Source organism: Arachis ipaensis, chromosome B7 (genome assembly GCF_059453495.1).
Source record: "Arachis ipaensis isolate K30076 ecotype BB chromosome B7, ASM5945349v1, whole genome shotgun sequence".
NCBI classification, from domain to species: Eukaryota; Viridiplantae; Streptophyta; class Magnoliopsida; order Fabales; family Fabaceae; genus Arachis; species Arachis ipaensis.
In genome coordinates this window covers 14,071,608-14,077,607 of record NC_142442.1, presented here as the reverse complement: position 1 = coordinate 14,077,607, position 6,000 = coordinate 14,071,608, and positions in this window count along the sequence as shown.

The window sequence follows — 6,000 nt, the reverse complement described above, 5'->3', positions numbered from 1 at the left end:
AGTGACGTAGACGTTAATAATGTTACTAATTGTTACGGCCTGGCCCACCCTACGGTTCGGTCCGACCCGAGCGCCATCTGACCCGGACACGCGTCCCGCGACCGACCCGGACACGCGTCCTGGACAGCTCACGCATGGCTGTGAGATAACGTCCCTAAGAAAGTGGGCCCGCCCTCATTGGGCCCACCTCTGACAGTATATAAGGGGAAGATTTACTCTTCCCCCAAGGTACGTAACATATCGCATCACCCCCTTTCACCTGCACATTACTGACAAGAGCGTCGGAGTGTCTTTGCAGGTGGCACCCCCCCTTTTTACACGAAGTACTCGGGACCTCGCACACCCTTGGCCGGTAGTCCACGACCTGACGAGCCCCTACCATCTCCGAGGATTTCAACCCGAACCGTCCGATAACCGACCTACCGAATATTGGCACCGTTTGTGGGGACTCGTCCATGGACTTCGTGCTAGTCCAAACTGGGACAGGCGGCGAGGCCGTACCTGGAGGCGACGCCGCCGGGACGGAAACCCGACAACATCCAAGGTCGCCCCCGAGGAACGCAACCCAATCACATGAGAGACGCCCCTTTGGGGGGACCGGAGACAACCACGCTAGAATAATGCAAGAGCTACGCCACAGAATGCAAGACCTAGAACGCCGGTTAGCAGATAGGGAACGCGACCAACGTACCCCAGAGCAGAGTGACTCCCGCTCTCGCTCCAGGAGTCGCTCCAGACGCACGCCTACCCCCCAAGCTGAGTCCGAAAGCACCGGGGGGAGAGGGCGCGCGAGAAGACGTCGTGACCCCGTCATCTACGCCAGACGTGAGAGGCGGCATACCACGAACCGCAAGGACGAGGACACTCGTCGGGAGAGCGACGAGGGAAGAACGACGGGAACACGGGAACCCGTAATAATGGGGGCGACCCCTTTCCACCGTTCCATACTCGAGGTCCGGCTGCCAAAACACTTTGACAAGCCAACGGACATGAGGTACGATGGAACGCAAGACCTGCTGGAACACCTTACGGCCTTTGAGGCCAGGATGAACCTAGAAGGAGTGGGAGACGAGGTAAGGTGCCGCGCTTTCCCGGTCACCCTAGCGGGACCTGCAATACGGTGGTTCAATAACCTCCCGCAGGGCTCGGTGACCCAATTCTCCGACATCAGCCACGCCTTCCTGGCTCAGTTCACGACCAGGATCGCCAAAGCCAAGCATCCGATCAATCTGCTGGGAGTGACCCAGAGAGCCGGGGAGCCGACCAGGAAGTACTTAGACCGTTTCAACGACGAATGCTTAGAAATCGACGGGTTGACAGACTTCGTGGCGAGCTTGTGCTTGACGAACGGGCTCCTGAATGAGGATTTCAGAAAGCACCTCACCACAAAGCCAGTATGGACAATGCAGGAGATCCAATGCGTGGCTAAGAAGTATATTAACGACGAAGAAGTCAGCCGGGTCGTGGCTGCCAATAAACGTCAACCCTCCTACAACCAAACCCGGCACTACGAGGGTGGAGAAAGACAAAAGGAACACGCCAGGGATGGCGGTCCGAGTAAGGCACCTAAGCCATTCCCCCGGGTCGGGAATTTCACCAACTACACCCCCCTCACGGCACCGATCACGGAAGTTTACCAACAGATAGCCGAGAAGGGGATACTATCGAGACCCCGACCTCTGAAGGACAGGACGGGGGGAAACAAAAGCTTTTACTGCGAATATCACAAGGGATACGGGCACAAGACCCAAGACTGCTTCGACCTGAAAGACGCCCTGGAGCAAGCAATCAGGGACGGAAAGCTTGCCGACTTCTCCCACCTCATAAGGGAGCCGAGGAGACGGAATTGGGACCACGATGGCGAAGACAGGTCCCGGGCGACAAGACGACGTCAAGAACCAGAGGGGGACGACCACGGTCTCACGGTGGTGAACGTAGTAACAGCGAGGAATTCCGCCCCGAGGTCGAAATCGGCACAGAAGAAAGACGCCAAGATCCTGGCGGTCTCCTCCTCATCCGCCAGAAGTTCCCGGGGACTTCCATCCATCTCCTTCGGCCCTGAGGACCAATGGTTCGACGAGGTACCGGAAAGTCCCCCCATGGTTATCACGGCCAGAGTCGGAACCGGCCTCGTCAAAAGGATCCTGGTAGACACAGGGGCGGACTCGAACATCATGTTTCGCAACGTTTTTGATGCCTTGGGACTGCGCGATGCCGATCTGGCGACCCACCAGCACGGTGTGGTAGGGTTGGCTGACCACTTCATCAAGCCAGATGGGATCATCTCACTCCCGACCTCCCTGGGACAAGGACAGAGGCGAAGGACGGTAATGGCCGATTTTGTTGTCTTACGAGATTCCACAGCTTACAATATCATCCTGGGGAGAAAAACCATCAACGACCTTGGGGCAATGATTAGTACGAGGCTGCTCGTAATGAAGTTTGTTACTGATGACGGATCCGTAGGATCCATCAGAGGAGACTTGGAAACGGCAGTCGCTTGCGACCACGCCAGCCTTTCTCTCAGGAAAAAGTCCAAAGAAGCATCCGAGGTTTTCCTTGCCGACCTGGATGCCAGAATAGGTGACAAGCCCAGGCCTGAGCCAGAAGGGGACTTGGAAAAATTTAGGGTCGGTGACGGGGAGGAGAGGTTCACGTTCATAAACAGAAACCTCCCCCATGAATTAAAGGAACCTTTGATGGAGATGATCAGAGCCAATGCCGACCTCTTCGCGTGGACGCCAGCCGACATGCCAGGGATAGATCCCCAACTCATGTCACATCATCTGGTCGTCAAGCCGGAAGCTAAATCAGTGGCCCAGAGGAGGAGGAAGATGTCACAGGAAAGGGCAGAGGAGGTGGCCAGGCAGACGGCTAGCCTCCTTGAAGCAGGGTTCATCCGAGAGCTGGATTACTCGATGTGGCTGTCGAACGTGGTCTTGGTAAAAAAGCACAATGGGAGGTGGAGAATGTGTGTAGACTATTCCGACCTCAACAAGGCATGTCCCAAAGACTGCTATCCCCTCCCCAACATTGACGCACTCGTCGATGCGGCGGCAGGGTACCGTTATCTGAGCTTCATGGACGCCTACTCCGGGTACAATCAGATACCTATGCATCGACCCGACGAGGACAAAACAGCGTTCATAACGCCAGGAGGGATCTATTGCTACAAGGTGATGTCATTTGGTTTGGAAAATGCCGGCGCCACATACCAGAGACTGATGAACAAGATATTCAGTGAGCTCATAGGCAAGACAGTAGAAGTCTACGTGGACGACATCCTTGCAAAAACCACACAGCCCGACGATCTCCTAGGCGACCTGGGGGGCGTATTCGCGGCCCTCTGACAACACGGCATGAGGCTCAACCCGTTCAAATGCGCCTTTGCCATGGAGGCCGGGAAGTTCTTGGGATTCATGATCACCCAAAGGGGAGTAGAGGCCAACCCAGAGAAGTGTCAAGCGATTCTTCAGATGAAGAGCCCGGGTTGTATCAAAGACGTCCAACGTTTGGCGGGAAGGCTAACGGTATTATCCCGCTTCCTCGGCGCATCGGCAGCAAAAGCCTTACCCTTCTTTAACCTGATGAAAAAGGGGATAGCATTTGAATGGACCCCAGCGTGTGAGGAAGCATTCAACCACTTCAAGGCAATCCTGGTGACACCCCCAGTGCTCGGGAAGCCCAAGGCCGGAGAACCACTCTATCTCTACTTAGCAGTAACAGAGGAAGCGCTTACAGCAGTGCTCGTACGAGAAGAAGGGAAATCTCAGCAACCGATTTACTTCGTAAGCAGGGCTCTACAAGGAGCAGAGCTGAGGTATAGCAAATTGGAAAAACTGGTGCTCACACTCCTGACCTCCTCCCGTAGGTTGAGACAATACTTCCAGGGACACCGTGTAGTCGTGAGGACGGACCAAGCAATTCGCCAAGTACTCCAAAAACCTGATTTGGCTGGGAGGATGATGACTTGGGCCATTGAGCTCTCCCAATATGACTTCCAATATGAGCCCCGACATGCGATCAAGGCGCAGGCGATGGCAGATTTCTTGGTAGAGGTAACGGGTGATCCCCCCGAGGAAACGGGCACACGGTGGAGGCTCCACGTAGACGGTGCCTCCAACCAAACGTCCGGGGGAGCCGGGGTCATCTTAGAGAGCCCGGAGGGAGTCATTTACGAGCAATCGACCAAGTTCGAATTCCCCGTGTCGAACAATCAAGCGGAATATAAAGCCCTCTTAGGTGGACTAACACTAGCTCGGGAAGTCGGGGCAACAAGGCTGGAAGTATGCAGCGACTCACAAGTTGTCGCCTCGCAAGTAAACGGAAGCTATCAAGCCAGGGACCACCTCCTACAAAAATATTTGGAAAAGGTTAGAGAATTGACAAGGCAGTTCCAAGAGGTCACAGTCCAACACGTCCCAAGAGAAAGGAACACACGGGCAGACCTCCTATCTAAACTAGCGAGCACGAAGCCAGGAACGGACAACCGGTCTCTCATCCAGGGCATGGTGAAGGAACCAACGGTTGCCCTCCATTTGACGGAGTCAAGCCCCTCCTGGTTGGACCTCATCACAAACTTCCTGGAACACGGCAAGTTACCTGACGATGAGAAAGCAACCAAAACGTTGAGAAGGGAGGCAGCCAGATACGCAATCATACAAGGGCAACTGTTCAGAAAGGGGCTCAGCCAACCCCTATTGAAGTGCTTACATCCCGACCAGACGGACTATGTACTTAGAGAAGTCCACGAGGGATGCTGCGGCCACCACATCGGGGGCAAAGCCCTAGCAAGGAAGCTCATCCGAGCTGGATATTACTGGCCATCAATGATGAGAGACTCCAAAGAATTTGTTAGGAAATGCGTAAAGTGTCAAGAAAACGCCAACTTCCACAAAGCGCCGGCTTCCGAGCTGAGTTTACTGACGTCTACACGACCTTTCGCTCAATGGGGAGTCGACCTCTTAGGACCTTTCCCAGTTGGCCCAGGACAAGTTAAATATCTCATAGTCGCCATCGACTACTACACCAAATGGATAGAGGCTGAACCACTAGCCAGCATATCCTTATCCAATTGCAGGAAGTTCATGTGGAGACAAGTGATAACCCGTTTCGGTATCCCGGAGGTCATCATTTCGGACAATGGGACGCAGTTCACTGATAAGAAGTTCACGGAATTCCTCACCGGCCTGGGCAAAAAACAAAAGTTTTCCTCAGTAGAACATCTCCAGACAAATGGACAAGTGGAGTCCGCAAACAAAGTCATCCTACTAGGCCTCAAGAAACGCTTAGACAGCAAGAAAGGCGCATGGGCCGACGAGCTCGCTTCGGTCCTCTGGTCCTACCGGACAACTGAGCAAAGCTCCACCGGGAAAACCCCCTTCCGACTAACGTACGGGGTCGATGCAGTGATACCCGTGGAAATTGGCGAACCGAGTCCACGGTTACTTCTCGCAGGAGTAGACGAAGCGGTGGAAAAGGACCTGGTGGAAGAGACCAGAGAGATGGCCTACTTGTCAGAAACAGCATTAAAACAAAGAATAGCTCTGCGCTACAACACTAAAGTCCTCAGGAGGGATTTTGAGGAAAGAGACCTCGTCCTACGATGCAACGACGCCGGTTTACCGACCTCAGGAGAAGGAAAACTGGCGGCAAATTGGGAAGGTCCCTACAGAATCAAAGAAGTGCTCGGTAAAGGCGCCTACAAGCTGGAAAGACTCGACGGCAGGGAGATCCCGAGAACATGGAACGCAGGTAACCTGAGGAGATTCTATTCGTAGCTTGGGCTCACCGACCAAGTGGCCTAATAAGCTAGGTAGAGTCTTGCCTTGATCAAATGTTAATTCCCAATTATTCACTTTTATCAAATGCCTATTGTGTTAATAAACTTGTCTAGCTAACGACTAATTCTTACTTGTCCAAATTCTTCCATCTATTATCTTCCAACGCGTACCTCACGAGATCGTACTCGTAAACGGCAACCCGGGACTGATCACCCCG